This window comes from Peromyscus maniculatus, chromosome 3 (genome assembly GCF_049852395.1).
Source record: "Peromyscus maniculatus bairdii isolate BWxNUB_F1_BW_parent chromosome 3, HU_Pman_BW_mat_3.1, whole genome shotgun sequence".
NCBI lineage: Eukaryota > Metazoa > Chordata > Mammalia > Rodentia > Cricetidae > Peromyscus > Peromyscus maniculatus.
The window spans coordinates 165,477,776-165,501,033 of NC_134854.1; the positions used below are offsets into that span (position 1 = coordinate 165,477,776).

A 23,258-nucleotide genomic window follows, 5' to 3' on the forward strand; every position below is an offset into this window, starting at 1 on the left:
TAGGGAAGAGAAAGGATGGGTGGGGCTGGCAGGCTGAGAGAATATATAGAAGGAGAAATCTGGGAGAAAAAAAGTAGCCAGAGAAGGGGAGGACTCATGGGCCAGCCACCCAGCTACACAGCAAGTCATGGAGTAAGAATAAAATTTACAGAAGAAAAGAATGGAAAAAACCCAGAGGCAAAAGGTAGACAGGATAATTTAAGGTAAGGAAAGCTGGCTAGAAATAAGCCAAGCTTGTTGTGCCCAGATCGTGACCCCCAGAGAGACCACCAAAGATGAGCATGCCGGAATGCAAAAGCAAGGTTTAATTTCAGGACATCCAAATGCAATACAAGCTTAGGCAGGGACTTTGTCCAATACATCCAATGCAGTGGAGGCTGGAGGAAGTGCCCACCTATCTGCAAGCTCAGCTTTTAAAGAGAAAAATCACAATGTTACTTCATTTAGGGGTGCTAGTATGGGTACAATTCTGATTGGCTCGCTTCTAGGGACTTCTAGAAATTACTTCTAAGGGAATGGTTGCCGGCCACCATTTCTCATTGGCTGCCCTCAGGTGGGGGCATTTCTGTGGTCAGTTACCCTGGAAACCAGGGAAAGGACATTCCATAGTCCAGCAGGCATTACCTCGTGACTATCTTGTGACTCTGTACTTTTACACTTCCTGGTTTCTGGAATCTGAACTGACTGGTTTCAGTAACTAATGGCCTATGGTGGTATTTTACTTGTACTGAAATGTGATTTTAATTGTATGTGAATAAATAAAGTTGCCTTGGGGTCAGAGCTATTAGAGCCATAGCAAGAGCATGGTGGTGGTGGCACACGCCTTTAATCCCAGCACTTGGTAGACAGAGCTAGGTAGATCTCTGTGTGTTCAAGGATACAGCCAGCATTGGAGACATACACCTTTAAGAACTGGAGGGCTGTACTTACAGGCAGTGATGAGGCAGTCATGTGTTTAGGTTTACAACCGATGAGAAGGTAGAACAGAAAGACTATTTAAAGACAAACACATAGGAAGTAGGTCTATTTCGGAGAGGTAAGAGCACTGCAGGATGAAGGGTAAGCTTTTAGCTCTGAGCTCTGACCTCTTGGCTTTCTCTTTTATATTGGTTCTGTGTTTCTTATTTAATAAGACGGTTGGTTACAACTACAATGGCCTATTCCCAAAAGGAGAAATCTTAGGCCTTAATTTTAGGTGAAAGCATTTTGGTCTTATTTCTAAGATGGCTCATTTTGGTCTCACATTTCCCCCTTCTCATGTGCCTAATGGAACCCAATCATGGGTTTTGGACAGTTAGCTCGTAAGTATCCCTCTCTAATAATGGCCATGTATAGTTAGCAATCTTGTCTCTATGCCAGGGAGCTTCATTTTGACCCAGCATTTCAGCCTTTTCTGAACAGGAACATGGATGACATATTCTCTTCTGGAACTGCTTCAAGCTGGCATTGGGGTGCTGTTGTCGGGGGCCCCAAAAGGCTGAAAATATAGCCAAAGACTGGGTAAGGGAGCTTTTGTCAGAAGCATGTAGTTGCCTGACCCCATAGGGACAGGGAAGAACCATGTTAGCTGGGCTGGTCCACGTCAGCTTTTAGCAAGTCCAGAGCTCACAGTCATCTGGAGCAGTGGAGTCAGCAACTGAAACTTGGAGGTGACTGCCAGCCAAGTGGAAATCTGTTGAGACAAATTTAAACTTGGAACAGAAGTTAAAATTTATGAACTTATTTGGAACCCTTAGGTCCATACCCTTAGTAATGGGAAAAGCAGTAGTCCCAAGACCAGGAGAGAGGAAAATTACCATCTTTAGGAATACTTATCTGGGGTCCTTTCAACCTCTGTGAAGTGGGTCTAGGTTTTTATGATTCTTTTGATCCTTTGAGGCCTACTTACAAAATGACATAAAAGTTTTAGATACATTAGTATTACCAATCTGTACTGAAATCCATATTGTAGACAAAGCAGGTAATGGGTATCTTGTAAAACAGCAGAAGTGGACTCATACCTTTGAGTCCCAACAAGAACTACAGATTTGGGTTAAAAGCTTGTGCATTTTCCTTCTGTCCAGAAAGCCAGGTTTAAATTGTACAGAGATTTTCAGCCTGATGAGAAGCACTTTTAGGTTTACATTTAAATATATTTAGATGACATCTAAAACAAATCCAAAATATTGAGCTTGTGACTGAACAGTAAGTAGTCATTGCTCTACCAGCTCATCAGGGTTCCTAAATGTTAAGCTCTGAACCATAGAACAGGAGAGTAATCTGAAACATATCTCATTTTAGACTCATATCTGAACCTTTATGACTTACTTAAACTTTTATATCTTAGAACATTTTCCTAAAAGTGAGCTAATGAGCTAGCTATGGCCTTGCAGAAGGATCTGGTTGATGCTGCCATACAGACAAAGTTAGAGCTAGCCTAGCCATCAGTACTATCAGAAATCTGAGAAGGATAAACTATATCTGAGTACAGACCAAGAAGCTTCCAATCCTATAAATTACAGGGACCAATCCCTACCCAGGTCTCCATAGCGTTGGAGGCACCAGTCAGAACAGCATCAATCTTCTTTCACCATCGAGCCCATTTTGATCCTATTTCCTGACTTTAGCACCAGCAGCTCCATCATAAGCTTCCCATCAGCTCCTTCACCAGGCTCTAATGTGACCATCACTTCTCCATCAGGCTGGGGAATGCTTAAGAAGAGACAGTGTTGCTCCCAGATGAACTGTCCAGTCAACTTGATATCCACATATACCTGGCCAATACCTGGCCAACCCTGGTGACACCATCTTTGATGTGGTAGAGAAGACACTCAGACATCAAGGGGTCCTCATTTAGATTTACCAGATGGGGAGTCTCTCTCTCTCTCTTTTTTTTTTTTTTTTTTTTTTTTGGAGAGAAGACACCAACAGTACCACCATCCTCTCAGACAGTCACACCCATCTCAGCCAGCAATGTTTTTTTTTCTGTCTCCTGCAGCCTCTCCATGGCCTCCTCAGGCCCACTATAGGGCTCAGCACTTGGGGAAAAGGAAGAGTCCAGCTCCCCATTGTGTGGAGGAGACGAAGGTGAAGCTGGGGTAGGAGGAGATGATGCAGTCGACAGAGCACCTCCAGGACTGCCCTCTTTTACCTTCAGACCTCCTAGAGCAGATTCTGAGAGTCCCTGAGCCATCAGCAGCTCCTGCAAATGCGCCACCTCCTTCTGCAGCTCTCGGGTAAGCCAGGCATTAGGGCATCTTGCCCTGTGGTCAGTGTAGCTATAATCCAGGCAGAGATGTTGTGGTGCCTCGTATGTAATCTTCTTTGGAGACCTTGGGTGACTGCTAGGATCTGGAAGCCTGTCTGATATAATAAGCTTTTAGATCAACATTTAAATGCCATATTCTGCAGATCTCTGAAGTATGAGGGCTGTCCAGGTATATCTGAATAGACAAACTTTGTTTGTAGTTACTTGTTTCAAGCTCAACCCTGAAAACATATGCAAGGGACTAAGTAAATGAGTAAACTTACATCAGTACTTACTTACTCTGACTACAATAAAAAAACTTGATTACTTATGACTGACTATTTATGTTCTCTAACAGTCTACAATAAGTAGCCTAAAAACAAAGCTCTTCTAGCATCAAACACAGGTTCAGTAAAGAAACCAAAACAAAATATCAATATAAAACATATATGCCCCAGCCAGTGGGGTGTCAACAGGGGCGACCCACCTGTGGGAGAGAATGAAAGGGACGGGGGAGACACGAGAGAAGACAGCAAGACAGTGTTCTGATCAAGCTGCAAATTTTATTCTCCTCAGCAAGGCTTATATAGCATGGGAGGGGGAGGGGGCAGGAAGGAGGAAAGGGGTGCACAACGTGCAGTATGTGCAGGTGAAGGGGGATGTGCAAGTCGTGAGGCTGCTAGGTGGTAAGGCCACTGGTCAGGGCCCATTGTTCTGTTGCTATGCTACCTGACCTGCCTGACCTGTTCTTTATCTTTGGGGGCATCTGGTTTGGGGCAGGGGCTTGTTCTCTGGCCTAGCTAGTACTTTTCCATGGTTCATGTTTGGTCCCTGACACATATATGTATTAGTTCATCCAAATAACTTAAGCTTAACAAACTTAGCAAATACAAGTAGGCTAGACAACATTCTTAAGCCTGAATGTACCTTGGGTAAGGAGAAACATTTTTTAAGTCATTGGTTTTTAACTATAAAAACTGTTCTTAAAAGATAAAGATCTCTCAAATGTATTCTGTAATATCAACAATTAAGTATCTTTTTTTACTTTAAGGGGGAGAAAACATGGCATCATCACAATCTGTATAAAGTAAAACCAAGCTCCAAAGTATAAACAATCCCGAAGTTCAATATCTGGGATTTATTTATAATCCTTTTGGTTCTTTAAAATCATTATACAAAGTTTAGCTGCCAGAGCAAGGTATATTCCTGTGTATAAAAGCATTGATGTGCAGCTTTAATACTAATCAAATACCTTATTTATTAAACATATGTTGCCATCTATTTAAATTCTCTAGAAACTTGCTGTTGAACACTTGGTAAAGACATAAGTATTAGGTGTTAACCTGAGTAGATCTTTATAACCTTAGAAAAGATGGCTGCCAGCCACATGGCTGCCCATGAGGTCACCAGCCAAGATGGAGGGAGCCACGTGGTTGCTGTTTAAAGCTTGTTTTTCTAAACAATAATTACTTGCACATATAAATACAGTTGAATCCAAGTTACATACATACATACATACATACATACATACATACAGTTAAAGCTTGCTTACATTTTCAAGTCACATACCTGTACATATACACACATAAGCAGTTTGCAGAATCATTAGCCATTCTTAAGATGAAAACCAACAAGAATTAACTTTTAAATTCAGTATTTGCAGGTATAAGAAACCATAACAGTTTACATCACATCCCCTCTGACTTTCTACAACCTTCCATATACCTTCAGTCCATTCCTTTGATCCCTCGGACATTTACTTTAGACAAATTCTGCTTTTTCTTTTCTTTTGAAATAGAAACTCTTACCAAAGTCTTTCTTGTGATTTCCCTCAGTACTCTAGAATATATTGTAAAGTTACAATATTTTAAACAAGAACAGAAATACATGCATATACCATAACAAGAATAACTCTCAATTTGCATCAGCACTGTACCACAGACAAACTGTTGGTGACATTCCATTCTTGGAGCCAGACCTTGATCAGGTTTTAGCCCCAGGGCAGGTCTTGGGAGCCCCACCCAACAGCATGGAAGAGAATGGGGAAGGCATGCACTATGGAGACAAAAGATTGCTGTCAACCTCAGACTCTCAAGTACACGAGAACGGCAGACTGAAAGTGACTCCATGCCCTGGCTGGGCCCACAGACCTCTAGGCCACTCCTCAGCTGTGACCCTAGAGGGGCAGCCAGCTCTCCACCAGCCCCCACACTGAGCTCCCCGAGGCTCCTGCCAGCTCTGCCCCACGTCCACACAGGAGCCCAGCCAGAACCTGTCAGCCATACCTGGGCCCCACACTGCTCACAGCCCACCCCAGCACACAGCCATGCCTAGTTCCCATGTGGCCTCTGGGCCAATCTGGCTGCCACCACATCATGCTGTAACGTCTCTACTCCAAAGCTCTCTGAGCGAGCTGGGGCCCTGAACCTGCTGCGTCTAGGCCCTGTGATGCTCATGGGCTGCCTAGGCCTCTCAGCAATGCCCTGGGTCCCCGAAGTAGTAGCTCTGCAGCCTCTGCCTGACCAACTCATTGCAAGCTTTCTACTGCCTGCTTCTGCTGGTAATCCAGCCCACAAGTCCCAACGCATACACAAGCTCAGGCATAAAACACTCACACATGTGGCCACAGTTCCCACACATTTATACATTTATATAGGTATAACAAATAACACTGACGAACAAGATAGGCAGACAAAAAGGAAGAACAAGGGCCCTAGGGTGAAAGCATTTTGGTCTTATTTCTAAGATGGCTCATTTTGGTCTCACAAGCTAAGACTGGGCATTTATAAGTAAGAATAAGCCTCTGTATGATTTATTTGGGCACTGGGTGGCAGGCCCCCCAAAAGAGCAAAAACAAAAAGCAACAGGCAACTCTTATGAAATAAAACAGGTTCAGAGGGTTAGTCCATTGTCATTATGGCAGCATGTACGTCACTAGAGCAGTGGCTGAGAGCCACGTCCTGATCTGCAGGGAGAGACACTGGGCCTGACATGGGCTTTTAAAACCTCAGAACCCGGGTTGGAGAGATGGCTCAGTGGTTAAGAGCATGTAAATAAGACAGCTCTTCCAGAGGTCCTGAGTTCAATTCCCAGCAACCACATGGTGGTTCACAACCACCTGTAATGAGATCTGGTGCCCTCTTCTGGCCTGCAGGGACACATGCAGACAGAACACTGTATACATAATAAATAAACAAATCTTTAAAAAAAAAAAAAAAAAAAGGAGGTGGTGCTGGCTAACGCCTTTAATCCCAGCACTCGGGAGGCAGAGCCAGGCAGATCTCCGTGAGTTCAAGGCTAGCCTGGTCTCCAAAGTGAGTTCCAGGAAAGGCGCAAAGCTACACAGAGAAACCCTGTCTCGAAAAACCAAAAAAAAAAAAAAAAAACTCAGAACCCATCCCCAGAGACACACTTCCTCCAACAAGGCCCAGTCTTCCTAATCTTCCTAATCCCTCCAAATAGCACCACTCCCTGGTGACTAAGCATCCAAATAAATAACTTTATGGGACCATTCTTATTCAAAACACCATAGATAGCTGGCGCACACCTTTAATCCCAGTACTCAGGAGGCAGAGCCAGGCGAATCTCTGTGGGTTCGAGGCCAGCCTGGGCTACAGAGCAAGATCCAGGACAGGCACCAAAACTACACAGAGAAACCATGGCTTGAAAAAACCAAACCAAACCAAACAAACAAACCACCATAGATGCCAACTGGGGGATAATGCCAGAGGTTGACCTCTGACCTCCATACACACATAAATGGGTGCACACATACACATGAACGTACACAGGGATCTACATGCGCACGTAGAGAAAAAGGTCCCATCAGGGGAGCTGGAAACATTCAGAAAATACCTTGGAAGGGGACATTCCACAGAGAAGGTCTGCTGTATGGTGTGTGTGGGGGGGGGGCGGGGGGAGTGCCCTGAGAGGATGCAGGAAACCCACAGGTAAGACCACAGCAGCCTTTCAAGCCTGGGGAAACTGACTCATATTTAAAGAGGTCAGATGGTCAGATGGGAGAGTCCTAATGCCCCTGGGAATTCTCTTTGCTTTTTCCTTTCACATACCCCTCTCCCCCACCCCCTCCCACTCACACCACCCCCTACCCCCCATGTCTATGTGTGTCTATGTCCGCCTTCTCCCTCAGGTTCATCTTGTGTCCTTAACACTTGGTCTTTCATTCCAAACGCTCTCCAAGGGGAAGGATTCAACACTGGCTAATTCCATTATTTATCTAGTGAGAGAGAGGCCTTTTCCCTTCTAATAAAACTCTAAACCCCCCTCCCCCAGGATTTCCCAGTGTATCCCTGGCTGTCCTGGAACTCTCTTTGCAGACCAGGCTGGCCTAGAACTCACAGATGCCTCTGCTTCCTGAGTGCTGGGACTAAGGGTTCACTCACCTGGCTACTGAGAGCTTATTTTTTAAAAGAAGGTTTATTTTGCCGGGCAGTGGTGGCGCACGCCTTTAATCCCAGCACTCGGGAGGCAGAGCCAGGAGGATCTCTGTGAGTTCGAGGCCAGCCTGGGCTACCAAGTGAGTTCCAGGAAAGGTGCAAAGCTACACAGAGAAACCCTGTCTTGAAGAAAAAAAAAAAAAAGGTTTATTTTATCTTTAGTTATGTGTGTGGGCATGTGCACATGAGTGCATATCCAATGGAGGCCAGAAGAGGGCGTGTGATTCTCTGCAGCTGAGGTTACAGGCTGAGATGAGCTGCCTGATGTGGGTGCTAGGACAGAACTGGAATCAAGGGCAGTGTGTGCTCTTAGGCACTGAGCCCTGACTTTTTACAGAGGATGTGCATAGTTCTTTGGGAGACAGAAACTCTCCCTAGATCTACAGTGTACTTATCTCCTCACACTCTTTTGGACAACAAAGGACAAAGGGACCAAGTTTGGTCAAAGGAACTCAAGAGGAAGTCCCCTGAGGAATTTCACCTTCCCACAAGGAAAACTGGAATTTGGGCAAGATCTGGGTATACAGGTCTTTTAAATTTTATTTATTTATTTATTTTTATCTATCTATCTATCTATTTTTCGAGACAGAGTTTCTCTGCATAGCCTTGGCTGTCCTGGAACTTACACTGTAGATCAGGCTGGCCTCGAACTCAGAAATCCACCTGCCTCTACCTCCTGAGTGCTGGGATTAAAGGAATGTGCCACCACCACCCTGCTGAAAATGTATGTATTTATATATTTAATGTATATGTATGCTTTGTCTGCATAGTCTGTGTACCACAGACATGTGTATGTCTGTGTACCACAGACGTGTATGTCTGTGTACCTACCACAGATATGTGTATGTGTATGTCTGTGTACACAGACATGTGTATGTGTATGTCTGTGTACCACAGACATGTGTGTGTTTCTGTACCACAGACATGTGTATGTGTATGTCTGTGTACCACAGACATGGGTATGTCTGTGTACCACAGACATGGGTATGTCTGTGTACCACAGACATGTGTATGTGTATGTCTGTGTACCACAGACATGTGTATGTGTATGTCTGTGTACCACAGACATGTGTGTGTTTCTGTACCACAGACATGTGTATGTGTATGTCTGTGTACCACAGACATGTGTATGTGTATGTCTGTGTACCACAGACATGCCAGAAAAGGCATCTGAGCCCTGGAACTGGAGATACAGACAGTTGTGAACCACCATGTAGGTGCTAGGAGTTGAACCTGGGTCCTCTGGAAGAGCAGCCAGTGCTCTAAACTGCTGAGCCATCTCTCCAGCCCCTACATGCAGGTCTTGATTTAATTAGAAGCCTTTTTACCTCTAGTGGGGACATCAACCTTGTGTGGGACAGACTTCCTAGAAGGCATCCAAAACACTTAGCTCCTTACTAAACGCCCCCAGCTACCCCTTCTTGTCATCACAGGAGCCCCAAATGTCTGCACACCTTTCCAAAATGCTTCTAGGGGTTCAGAAATACTGCCCTTAAGAACCGCGTGCGGACAGGAGACTGCTCGTCGGCGGGTTAAAGAGCTTGCTGAACAATTGTGAGGAGCTGAGCAGGGTCCGGGGCAGTAGCGCTGCAAGTGTCTATAATCCCAGTGCTTCTGTGGGGTTGGGGAGGTGGGGATGAGAGAAGCCAGGGATGTGCTCTCAGACCAGGTGGCCTCTGCAGCAGAGGACAGCAAAGAGACCCTGCCTCAAAACAGGGTAGCCGCTGAGGACGGACATACAAGGCTGTCTGCTGACCTCCACGTGGAATTTACTTTCAAACAAATCCTAGGTCAGGGAGATGCCTCACTAGGCAAGACTGCGTGGTGTTCACGAATGGGGACATGAGTTTCGATCCCCAGTATCTGTGTGAGGAGCTAAGTACAGATGTTCGCACACCCACAGCCCCAGCAGAGGGAGGGAGACGGGCTGGATTGCTGGGGTTGACCTGTCCTAGAACAATCCTAGTTCCAAGTCAGTGAGAGACCTTGTTTGGAGGGAATGAGCTGGAGAGTGACGTGACGGAGCTGGGTGCCTGGTGCCTTCCTCTGGCCTCTGCGGGTGTGCGCGCACACGCACACACACACACGCACACGCACGCACGTGCGCGCGCGCACACACACACACACACACACGCTCACGCACCCACACACACATGCACGCACGCACGCACACACGCGCTCACGCACACGTGCTCACGCACCCACACACACAGACTTCAGTGTTATTAGCATTGTATAATTACATGTCAACCACTTTATAAGTGTAAGGGAGACCAGCTGACCTACGGTGATCACGGACTCCCGGTGGGCCTCTGACGTCACCCCACCCCCATCAGCACCTACCGCAAGGTTTTCTGCCCTCCTAGGCCCCGGCAACAATTAGCACATTAGGCACCAAAATTGGCTTTTACTGGCAAAACAGGAGGCTGTTCATGTTCTCTTTTTAAAGGTCAGAGTCTCACGAAGGCCCAGCTGGCTGGCGTCTCTGTGCAGCTGAGAATGACCTCGTGTTTCCGACTCTCCAGCCTTCACCTCCCATGTCCTGAGATCACAGAGGGTGGGAGGTGCTTACCACCCACCGGGGTGCTGGGAGCAGAAGCCGGGTCCTCTGGAGAGCGCCGGTGACTTACCCACCCAGTCAGGCTCCAGCCCCTAGGAACTGTTTTATCTTCGATCTTCCCCCCCTCAGAAGCAGGGTCCTGGCTGGGGTGGCACTGCACACCTATAATGCCTGTGGGTTGGAGGCAAGGGCAACGGAACCCCAAGTTTGAGGCCCAGCCTGGGTGATCTACCAAGATTCTGGGTTTAGGGCGTGGGAGGAGGGAAGACAGGGGAATCCTTGGCTGATATGTAAAATTAAATTAATTATAAAATAAAAATATTTTTTTTAATTTTTTTAAATCTAAAACAAAACAACCCAGTTACACTAGAATAAAATCGTGTGAGTTTTGAAACCTGAACATTTCTATAGTGATATTTTCAAAGAATGACATACTACTACTACTATAAATTATTATTAGTAGTATTCACAATTGAGCACACAATATTAAATCACAAGATTGAGCAGAAGATGAATTACAGAGATGATAATTTTCGGAAACATTGAGTTTCAACTCGATACCACTAGAGGGCGCTAAAGACCCCCCCCATATTTTCCCAACATCTAGTGTTTTACTGAATTTCAACAGTGTCTATGACATTTGACTATCTACAATTTATTATGGATTTATACCTCCAATATCTCCTGGATTTATATTTGTGCATACTTTATGTACTTCACCTGTCAGATGGGCAACAATGAACACATTTGCGTCCATGAGGGCGTGGATCACAGACACTGGTGCAGCTACATTGGTATACTCTCTACACAAATGAACCTGGCAACTTTGAAAAAAAATTCAAAATGAAGTTAGGCGTGGCACTCACACCTATAGCCCAAAACTTGTGCTGAGGTAAGAGGGCTGCTGTGGATTTGAGGCCGACTTGGGCTACACAGTGAGACCCTGTCTCAAAACAAACCAGCAAACGACAGTTCAGGGTTACCATGCTATAGTGCCCACTTCAAATTCACGAGGTCCTAGGTTCAATACCCAGCACAGGAGAAAAGAAATTCAAAATGAAGCTAGCAATCCTGGTGGACACCTGTAACCTAAGAACAGAGGGCCGAGGGAGGGGAATCAGCAGTTCAAGGCTAACCTAGACTCTGTAGAGTTGACGGCCACCCAGGGCTACATAACGTGACCCAATCACAATAGAAAACAAAAAAAACAAGCTCAGAATGTTTAGTCCCTTAGACAAACCTCTAAATTGGTTGCATGGGTTAAGAGAGGAGAGGCTATACAAGTCCAAGAATAAAAGCTCAGCATGGTAGCCCAAGTGTGTAATCCCTGTACTTAGGAGGCAGAGGCAGGAGGATCAGGAGTTCAAGGTCATTCTCAGCTTCACAGCCTGGGTTCATGAGATCTTGCTAAAAATATATGGATGGATGGATGGATGGATGGATGGATGGATGGATGGATGGATGGATGCATGGATGGATGGATGGAGGGAGGGAGGGAGGGATGGAAAGGGAGAGATGGCTCAGTGGTTAAGAGTGCTTGCTGTCTTGCAGAGGATTTGAATTCAGCGCCTAATGCCCATATCTCCAGGCTCAGGGCCACCTGTAGCTCCAGCTTCAAGGGATCTGATGGCCTTCTCTGGCAATGGACACCACATGTGGCATATACATAGCTTTAAAAAAAATCTTTAAAAATAGAGAAGTCTACCATGAAGCATTCCTAAGTTAGGGAAAGACGGAACCTGCTGAGTCTCCCTCCATGGTCTCTGCTGGGGTTCACAGCCAGCCTCCACCCTTCTGCCATTCTGAGAAACCTCAGCGTAGATGCTCATTTGGAGCAGGAAGTTTGTCTCATTTGTCAGAGAATCAATATGGTCTGATGGGTTTAGTGTCTGGCTCTGCCCTGGCTTCCTTTCTGCCCAGGGGATCTCTGGGTGTTGCTGGCTTTGGTCTCTGTGGACTGAACGCGGGTGTTAGAATGTCCTGGATGTTAGAATCGCTCATCTCTTGGGAAGCTAATCAGAGCAAGTCCAGAAAAAGGGATGGGCTGATGGCTCATTTTTTAGGCACTAACTGCTAGATGAGGGGAGCTAATCCCTGCATGTGTTAAAGGAGTTCCAGAAAGATTGTCCAAATACCTGAGTTGGGCCAGGGATATATCTCTTAGTGGCTAGAGTGCTTGCTTAGCGTGCATAAAGGATTGGATGCCCAACACTACAAAACCCAGTGTGGAGGTGCAGATCTGTAATCCCAGCACCACAAAACCTTTAGTGTTTTAGTCGTTACATTTGCACAATTTATATACTGTCTTCCAAGCCAGAAAAGGGATGGGCAGCATCCTGTATGTTTGTAAAAACTACACAGCAACACTGATCCTTATTATCTTAGGAAATTCCACAATGACTTCTGCTCCTGTGGACGTACCTTGGCATGGTATGGTAGAGTGCTTGCCTGGCACACAGCCATGGGTTCAGTTCCCAGTACTTCCTAAACCACTGTGCATGCATGCAATCCCAGCACTTGTCTACAACATGAGTTTGAGACCAGCCTGGGCTACCACATGAGGCCTTGTTGGAAGAGAAGCATCAGGGAGGAGGCTTTCCTGCCCTTCTGATTGAGGAAAGGACGTTCAGGTGAGGTTTGTGCTGGTGGACAACATCCACGTGGTTCCCCACACACAGGCTTCCTCTTCAGCGACAGGTGTGGCTGATCCCACCTTGTCCTTCACACCGCCCCCTTGCCAGCGGGTATAAATCAGCATAAATGAGCTCCACCTACCCCATCCATCTACAGGCCTCCGCTCTCCCTGGTGTGGATACGGTTTGTGGTTCGTGGCATGCTGGAACAGGCCGGTGAAAATACAGTGGTGAGATTTCCCCAAATAAGAAGTTCAGCATCTGCCCTGACCTTGCCAGGCAAAGTGCTGCCTCTGTGGGGAAAACCATCGCACGGGCCAGCCCCACATACTGCCTCACTCCTGCCTCAACCTCAAAGTACCTGTTGCAGAAGACACTGACCGACATTGTCAGTGTAAATCTCGGTAGAGAAAATGGGAAACATGAAGTAAAACTAGACAGGAAAGGTGAAGGGAAAGATACATAGCAGACAGAGTCCTGGAAGTTCCCTCCTCCCTCTGTCCCCCAGGCTCTCTTATTTTGACACAGGCTCTCTCTGTAGCCTAGAGCCTCTACTCACAGTGATCCTCCTGCCTCACTCAACCTCCCAAGTGCTGAAATTACAGGCATGAGAATTGTCTTCAAACTGACTTTTGGGGAGATTTCCGAAGTCTTCACAGGAGTTTCCAGACCTGGTCCTTTGGAAGGTTCATCCCTTGGCAGGAAGCAGGGGTATGATTTTGTAGCCTAAGAAAACAAGGAAGCCCCTGAATTCTTGGAGTTTTGGGGGCTTATTGTAAATTTTCTTCTGTCTGAGAGAAAAACTAGACTTGATAAAATAAGTGAAACCGAAGAAGACAGGTGAGTCTCCGAAGCATGACAGACATTTGAGGAATCGTCCCCCAAAGATGCTGATGGGGTTGGTGTGACCCAGTCAGGATTTAATATGATAGTTATGTAAATGGGAAAGGAGGAGAGGGTGACAATCTCCCCAGCGTGTGTGCCGTGTGTGTGTGTGTGTGTGTGTGTGTGTGTGTGTGTGTGTAACAGAAAGGTGTACAGATGACTGACTTAATGAGCTCTTGCTGAGCTCAGGACATGGGGTTTGCAAGTCACTTTCATGACAGCTGGTATCCCCCATCCTAAGAAAGATACAAAAAAAAAAAAAATGTTTAATCTAACAGATCTGGAGCTCACAGATTAAAGAGGGCATGGCGCCCACACTGTAATCTGTGCGTGGAAGCTGAGGCAGCAGGATTATCATGAGTTCCAGGCCACAGTGAGACATCTTAAAACAACAGCCACAAAACCGTGGGTGCAGTTAAGTAGAAAACACTCTCTGCCTCCCCCCAGCCTGGTGGATAAATCTGAGACTTTGGTGTGCACATGTATGCACATGTTCGTGTATACGTGTGCACATGAGTACAGTGGTCAGTCAGCACTGGCCTCTTCACCTGCCCTCCATTGTTTTAAAGATTATTTATGCGTGGGAGTGTTTTGCCTGTATCTATGCATGGGCACAGTACATGTCTGGTGTCCCAGGTGACCAGAGGAGGGAGTCAGATCCCCTGGAACTGGAGTTAGGGGCAGTTGTGAGCACCATGGGTGCTGGGAACTAAAGCCAGGTCCTCTTCCTGAGCGGCTGGAGCTCTTACACAGCAGAGCTGTCTCCACAGTGCACTCGATCTTGTAACATGAATTGTTAAATGGTCTTATTAATAAAAAAACCTAGAGCCAGATATCGGGGTAAAAGCTGAGAGACAGAGAAACAGAACAGCCAGCCACTAGTTCTTACCTCTAGGAAATCCTCAGTCTAAAGAGAGTGAGTTCCTGTTTCCTCACGCCTTATACACCTTTCTCTGCCCAGACATCACTTCCTGGGATTAAAGATGTGTGTGCTTCCCAGTACTGGGATTAAAGGTGTGTGCTACCACTGCCTGGCTCTGTTTTCAGTGTGGCCATGAACTCACAGAGATCCACACGGATCTCTGCCTCCAGAGTGAAAGGATTAAGGGTGTGTGTCACCACTGTCTGGCCTCTATGTCTAATCCAGTGGCTGGCTGTGTCCTCTGATCCTCAGACAAGTTTATTAGGGTACACAATATATCACCACACTATCTCATTTTGTGAAACAGGCTCTCACTGAGCACAGAGCCCACTGATTGTCTAGACTGGCCGGCGATGACCCCAGAGAGTCTCCTGTCAGGTGTTCCTGACTGGGGGTACAGACTGCCCTGGCCCAATTCTTAGTTGGGTTCGGGAGATCAAACTCAGATCCTCATGCTTTCAAGGCAACCACTTAATCTGCTGAGCTATCTCTCAGTCCCATCTTGTGCATTTCTGTCTGCAATAAAATCATTATCAGCCAATACTTAAAGGATACGTAATGATGTCTGTGTTGTGCACAGATGTTAGATTTATCATAACTCACCAAAAACTTTGAGGAAACAAAACAAGCATATGTATGCCTGAGCCGCAGAGTGCAAACGTCTTAGAGACTCGTGTTGAACAACATGAGTAGTAGTAATGAAAGTTAGATAAACGATAGCACCACCTGAGGACACCTAAGACATGAGTCGTGCCCATTTACAGATGTTGTCTTGCACCACCAGACAGCTGCATCCTTGCTTTCCAGTTCTGTACCAGGCAGTGTTGACTCAGCTCTTTTGCTATCTAGAGGACAGTCCCAGCAATAACAACAGGACTTGGGTTCTACACATGGGAGCAATGGCGTCTGCTTCCAGGAGAGTACAAAATAAGATGAGGGAGGTTACAGGGCTTGGTAATTGTGGTCATTAGTCTACACAGCATTACCTCATGTGAGTCCCAGTGGAAATTCCCACAACAGACACGTAATTCAACGTTTTAATTTTCTTTAAAGTATTTTCCATGTGTGTGGTGTGCACTGGGTGTGTATACATTTGCATGTATGTGGGCACACCTGTTGAGTGTGCATGAGGCTGTGAGTGAATGTGAATCCCCACTCCCCACCCCGCAGACTGCTCTCCCACTAAGTTCATGGAGGCAGAGTTTTTCAGTAAAACCCAAAGTTGACCAATACGGCTAGTCTCAGTAGCTAGCTTCCTCTGAGGTCCTCTGTCTTCGCCTTCCCAGGCTAGAATTACAGACAGGCTGTCAAGCTCACTCCACATCCTCACAGGTCCTGTGAGTCAGAACTTAACTGCTAAGCCCTCTCCTTAGCCTTTTAACTTTGGACTTGTGTGCACAGCGACATAGATACAGCTTAGTTTTTCATGCCCTCCTAAGTCAGGGTGCTCTCGGACCCTTTTGAGTGGTGACAGATCAAGACCTCAGTGGTACTTGGTTCTCAAATAAGTTCTCTTTAATCTGTGACTGAGTCATGAAATAGCTGGGATATACTCTATTAAAACAAATTTCATTTGTGTGCTTTGGACGCAATCTGGAGGTGTGGAGAGATGGCAGGTTTTAGGAGAGCGGGTGTTTCACTCACCATAGTACCCCCAGCGTCTGCAGAGATCAGTGCGATTTGGGTATTTAGTAAACAGTGGCTGACTGCCTATGGGCATAGTTATTAAAGGTTATAACTGAGGGCACTAGGAATGCAGCTGCTGTTTGGAGAGGGGTGGTTCTCATGGCCTGGGAGACGGCTCACAGCGCACTGGCTGCTCTCCCAGAGGACTTGGGTTTGATCCCCAGTACCTGCTTGGCAGCTCACAACCACCTGGAACTCCAGGACCTGGGATCTAATGTCCTCTTCAGGTTGACACAGGCACTTTGAAACACATGGCACACAAACACACTCAGGCGCGCGCGCGCGCGCACGCGCACACACACACACACACACACACACACACACACACACACACGGTTCTTGACATTGAGAGTTCAGCAAACAAATGGGTCATCTTTGTATGAAAATATAAAGCATAAAGTGAGAATTTTCTTTTAAAGGTTTATTTTTGTTTTATATGTATGAGAGATGTATATACAGATTTATTTGTATGAAGCAATACTTACATATTGCCTGCATATGTCTGTGTGCCACATGTGTGCCTGGTACCTAGGGAGATCAGAAGAGGGTGTCAGTTCCCCTGGAATGACAGATGGTTGTGAGCCACCACATAGGTGTTGGGAACTGAACCTGGGTCCTCGGCAAGACCGGCCAGCACTGTTAACCTCTGCACCATCTCCAGTCCATGATTTCTCTTTAAAGAATGATTCCAACAGGGTGTGGTGGTGCACGCCTTTAATTTCAGCACTCAAGAACCAGAGGCAGGCAGATCTCTGTGGGTTTGAAGGCGGGTCTGGTTTCCATAGAAAGTACCAGACTATCCAGGGCTAAATAGTGAGACCCGTCTTTAAACACACACACACACACACACACACACACACACACACACACACGCACGCACGCACACGCACACTCACAAAATGCTCCAAGCGAGTTGTTCTAGCAAAGTTCACTCTTAGTTTCTCCCTTTCTGTCAGAGCCTTGTCACAGGCAGACACAGCGCAGAACAAGTATGAGCTGTGTGTTTGTTTTGTTTGAGAAGGTCTTGCGTGCCCCCAGCTTGCCTTGAGCTTCATATAAAGCCAAGAGTAACCTTTATCTTCTGATCTCCTGACTCTACCTCCTGGAGTGGAGTGGTGGGATCAGAGGGGTCTGTCACCACACCACCCTAGATTTGCGGGTCTTAGTGCTTTGGAAGGTCACACAGGATCTAAAGCTTAGAAGAAAACTAGAGGCAAAACAGAAAAGACAGAGAAGGCAGCTCACACTGAGAAATCTTTATCTTTCTGTCTCCTCTGACTCCCACCTCAGATCTGCTGCATCAGAATAACTCAAGCTAATCCTAGGAAGCTTTGTCTGTGTCAGGGACAGTGTCTTCAGGGGTCTCTCTGTAAGAACTGGTACCTCAGTGCCAAGCAATGATTACCCGAGTCATAGACCTGCAGGACACAGGAGAAAAATGGACTGCAAAAGCCCACAGAAATCTTGCCTAAACGCTCTATGGGAGTCAGATGCCCTCTCATTATAGCTTTCAGAAGAGCAGGTGGTGTAGCAGACATCTGGGGAGTCCAGGGTCTATTCAAGGGTCCCTGTTCGCCTCATGCCAAACCTACCTCAGTTATTTGGCTCTAGAAGAGAGAAATGGCCAACTTGAGACCTCAGCTGAAGAGGTAGCCAGTCTCTGACAAGGCACTGGGAAGGACTTGGGCTCTCCAGCACATCCCCTCTAAGTCACCACTCTGTCAGCTGTGGTTCAGATGTGTTCTGTTCACAGATGACTTCTCGTCAACACTTTAGCTCTTCCTTTCCTCTCAAATTTTTAAGCAAGGGTGTCATCTGAAAGTAGCTGGGACAGACAGTCCCAGCAGCTGGGAGGAAATCTTGGGAACCTGATAATTATAGGTGTGGTGTGATTGCAAGGTGTCAATGCTGCCAATGATATATGGGCTTTTTATAGAAGATTTGCTTCATGGATTTTCGTTGTTCTTGTTTTGGTTTTGGATTTTTGGTTGTTTTAGTTTTCGAGACAGAGTTTCTCAAGGTAGCCTTGGCTGTCCCGGAACTCACTCTGTAGACCAGGCTGGCCTTGAACTCACAGAGACCTGCCTGTCTCTGCCTCCTGAGTTCTGGGATTAAAGGTGTGTACCACCACCACCCAGCCGTTTCATGGCTTTTGATATCAAGAATTAAAGTATATCCAAGGAAACAACAAATATGTATCAGAAAACAAAATTATGGCTGGAAAGATGGCTCCGTGGTTCAGACTGCCTGCTGCTCTCTTAGAAGACTTGGTTCAGTTCCATACACCCACATTGGGCAGCTCGCAACTACCTGTAACTCCAGCTCCAAGAGATTTGCTGCCCTCATCTGGCCTCATTGGGCACATGTACATATCACATGTGAATACACACAGGCACATATAAATAAAAATAAAATAAATCTTAAAAAATTAATATGACAAAATGTTCAGTAAAATTATAAATCCCAAAAGAAATCAGAAATATTTGAGTCCAGTACCTTTGCACTGACTCTAGACTTTGTATTGTTAATAGAATAATTTTGTTGAATACAATAGTGTGTTTTAAGTTTGAGATCACAAGATCAGCCTTAGACGAACAAAAATGTATTGTACTCGACAACAAGCAAGTTCCTTTAATGGCCACCATTGTTGGACACTTCACTGGCTGAAGTTAATGGCCATCAGATCGGAGATGAAGTCAGAGCCTGCACTCTGGCATCTTCTCCCTAGTCTTTCCAGTACTCTTGGTCATTATAGACCTTTCAAGCTGTATCTGGCTTTGGAGTGCTGTGAATCGAACCCAGGCTTCACACAAGCCAAGCAAACCCTTTGTTACTGAGCTATATCTGCATTCCACTTTGAAGATTGCCTCACCAGGCTGAAGCTGAATTAGTGGTAGAGCTTGCCTAGAAGTGGAAAGTCCTGGGTCTGATTCCTAACAGTGCAAAAAGAAGGCATACATCCCATACCCAAATAAAGTTTATTAGCTTAGAATTCATTGTTATGGGACTGGGAATAAGTCCTATGACTTCAATTTTTTATTAGGTCTTAGAAACTCTTCCTAACTATGCCCCTGTTTCTACTATTTAAGCAAAAATTTGGGTTTATTTCCAAATCTCTAATTTTTTCTTATAAGAAAAAGTCATGTGTTTTTTTTTAAAGACTATCTCATCATGCAATAAAAATAAGCTGGAGGGCTGGGGGGCACAGCACACTAATAAAACAGACACTAAGCCTATAAAAAGCCCTGGGTTCCAGTCCTACCCCCAGCAAAACAAAGCAAAAGCTGTACTAGAATCAGACATTCTCTGGCTCAAACCGTAGTGCTGGGACCATTAACTGAATCTGTTTGAGTCTCAGCTTCTCTGTAAAGGGGATTTTCCATATATCTGACAGGGCTTATATGAAGTTCAGGCACAAAACACATACACCTATGTACCAAGTAGATTTTGTTCTCAATTGATGAGAAGCAGGACTGTGTCAATGGAGATGGTGTTGGTGTATGTGTGGGAGCTGTTGGTACCATTACAAACTATAGCGTCATATGATGTCATGTATAACCGGCTGAGTGGTGGTGGTGCACGACTTTATCCCAACATTCAGGGGCAGAGGCAGGTGGATCTCTTTGAGGTTGAGGCCAGCCTGGTCTACAGAGTAAATTCCAGGACAGCCAGGGCTACACAGAGAAACCCTGTCTCAAAAATAGATAGATAGATAGATAGATAGATAGATAGATAGATAGATAGATAGATAGATAGATAGATAATAAATTAAAAATGATATGACTAAAAGTTCAGCTCCAGAATCTTGATGGCCTGGATTTAAATATGGGGTCTAGATCTATTCTTTTCTGCTTTTCTGAAGCCCAGATTGGCCTGGAACTTGCCTCTCCACTGTGGATGACCCAGAACTCCTGGCCTCCTGCTTTCACTCACTGAGAGCTGGCATTCCAGGTGTGTAGATCACACCCAGCTTGTCCCGTCTGGGGATCAAACCCGGGGCTTTGTGCACGGTAGGCAAGGACTGTACCAACAGCCACAGTCCTAGTGCTTCTGGCACTGTAAGAGATTTGGGTGTGTGCCTAGTTCTCACTTTGCCAGAAAATGAGGCAGTAGTCATGTTACCCCAGAGCAAGAGTGGTGGTTGTTTCCAAAGATTTACTTTTATTTACTTGTTTTTAAGATTTTCTTTATTTTGCAGTGTGTGTGTGTGTGTGTGTGTGTGTGTGTGTGTGTGTGTGTGTTTGTTTGTTTTGCCTGTGCGTGTGTCTGTGCACTGTATGCATGCCTGGAGCCTGAGAGGCCAGAAGAAGGTATCAGATCCTCCAGAGCTGGAATTATAGATAGTTGTGAGCCACCTTTGGGTGCTGGGACCTGAACCCAGGTTCTCTGCAAGAGCAACAAGTAAGTACTCTTAGCCACTAGACCAAGTCTCCAGCCCCTCAGAGCACTGTTTGAAGGATGAGCTGCTACATAGCATATACCTGCTCAAGGTGAGAACTTCATATATGTTGGCTGTTGGCAGTTCCTGATGATTTGAGTGCCCGTGTTAAGTGCAGGGGACGTTGTTGAGAGCAGGTGAACACCTGGTATCCAGTCCCTGCAAAGTCAGTTTGGGAATAAATAGCTGAACTTCAAAATCACTGTTAGGACGATGCTAACTTCAAAAATCGTGTCTGCTCTCGCCTACTATCTAGCCACTTCTAACTAACGCATGGGAAGTCAGTGATGGCCTCAGTGAGGAAAGAATCCAAGAAGAGTCACAACCCAGCAGAGAGTGTTTGTCGAAAAATCAGAGCCATTCGGAAGAGAGAGGCCCTTTTGAATCCGATTCGACAGATTGCTAAATGCAAGTCCAGCAGCCCTGACAGTCCACGGTCTAAAACCAAGAGAGCCTTTGGGGAGATGCTGGCGAGAGTGACTGCTACTCATGTTCCTGTGCTGGACTCCCACTTCTCAAGTTCTGAGAGAAGGCACAGCCTCGCTTCCCGCCCTGAAACCTTGTCCTCAAGAACCTCGCCCAGCTCTCCTCAGGACGGCCTGGACTTGGTTGGTCTGGAGGGTTCTGAGAACTGCTCACAGCAGAGGCCATGGAGCGACCAGCATCCTCCATCTTTGGAGTCTCAGTCTGGCCAAGGGGGATGCTTCCCCAGCAAGGATTTAGGTGGTAGCTGCAGTACGAACTCTTTGTGCACCTCAGACCTTGGCTTTCTTCGCAGCTCTGAGAGGGACGCTATGTTTTCCACTCCTTGGGATCAGGTGGTGAGAAAATTATCTCTGAATGAGGATGGTAAATAATCACGCTTTAAAGTATTTGCTCATGCCAGGTGTGGTGGTGCACAGCTTTAATCCCAGCACTTGGGAGGCAGAGGCAGAGGCAGAGGCGGAGGTGGAGGGATCTCTTGAGTTCAAGGCCAGCCTGGTCCACATAGTAAATTCCAGGGCAGCCAGAACTACATAAGAAGAGACCCTGTCTCAAAAAAATAAAATAAAATATTTGCTTCACATCTGTGTAGCATGAATCTTAAGGAGGTCTTATTAATAAAATCAAACCTGAGGCCAGTTATTGGGGTGGATGCTGGAAGATCAGAGAAGCAGAACAAGCCACAGCTACTTCACCTTGCCAGTTCCTCAGCTGATCCTGTTTCCTCAGACTGGATGCCTCTGAGTCCTTATCCAAATGGATCTCAGCTGAACTATGCTGCTCCAAAGCCTGAAAGCTTAACCAGCCAAAATGCTTCTAGTTTCTGGTCCTCACGCCTTATATACCTTTCTGCTTTCTGCCATCACTCCCTGAGATTAAAGGCTCAGTTTCTAGGATTAAAGGCATGAGTCATCATGCTTGGCTGTATCCTTGAACACACAGAGACCCAGGTAGATCTCTGCCTCTGGAATGCTAGGATTAAAGGCTTGTGCTATCACTGCCTATCCTCTATGTTAATATTGTGGCTGTTTGTTCTCCAACCCCAGATAAGTTTATTAGCGTGCACAATATTTCGGGGAACACAATGCCACCACACATCTGCTTTTTAGTATGCCTAAATTTAAAAAAACAAAACACTTCATGCACTTGAATAGAGGTGTCTGTTCCCTTCCTGGCTTTTTACTTTTTGATTTTTAGGTTGGTATACAAAGCTATGACCATTGTCACAGCAGTTTCATGTTGGTCATTCACATTGTCCCCTCCCCCATCCCAATTCCATTTAAAACACTTTCATGTATTTTTTGCATATGAGTATTTTTCCTCCATCATATATATATATATATATATATATATATATATATATATATATATATATATATATATATATATATATATATCACATGTGTGTCACGCCCTTGGAGGCCAGAAGAGGGGATTAGATCCCCTGGAACTAGAGTCACAGATGTTGGGCACCAGTTACGAGTCACCACGTGGGTGCAGGCAATAAACTCTGGGTCCTCTGTAAGAGCAGCCAATGCTCTTGAACACTGGCCACCCCTCTATCCTTTCTGTTTGAGGTGTGTGTCTCTCCCCTTTTTAAAGAAAGCCTGTATTCTGTACACATCTACATAAAACCCGAATTCTCACTCATATTTGCAACCACACCATGTGGCATTCTTCACCAACCTGAAATAAATGTCACTCAAGCCCAGTCTTCATGTGCGTTCTCCTGAAACAGCTCGTTAACTTTTTTGCATAACCGCAAAATAGCCCTAAGAGAATGTGGGTTCTGGTTGGGGTGTAGGTCAATGGTGGGGTTCATTCCTACAGGCCTCAAGTTCAAACCCAGCACCCACAAACGAGCTCCATTGCAGGAACCAAGGAAACAGACCATGGAGGAGGTAAATGTGTCGGTCCAAGACCTGGGGAACTCCATGTAGATTGTTTCCAGTCTCATGTGTTAATAGG

At 45.8% G+C, this 23,258-nt stretch overlaps 1 long non-coding RNA gene across 1 annotated transcript; it reads right to left on the minus strand.

Moving 5' to 3' along the window:
• Positions 1 to 235: 235 nt before the first annotated feature.
• Positions 236 to 4,389, minus strand: LOC143272200 (uncharacterized). The gene is made up of 3 exons (XR_013049631.1): positions 4,103 to 4,389; positions 1,152 to 3,488; positions 236 to 697 (listed from the first exon to the last, which is right to left on the minus strand). It is a non-coding gene; the product is annotated as an uncharacterized LOC143272200 (long non-coding RNA).
• Between the last annotated feature and the right edge of the window lie 18,869 nt (positions 4,390 to 23,258).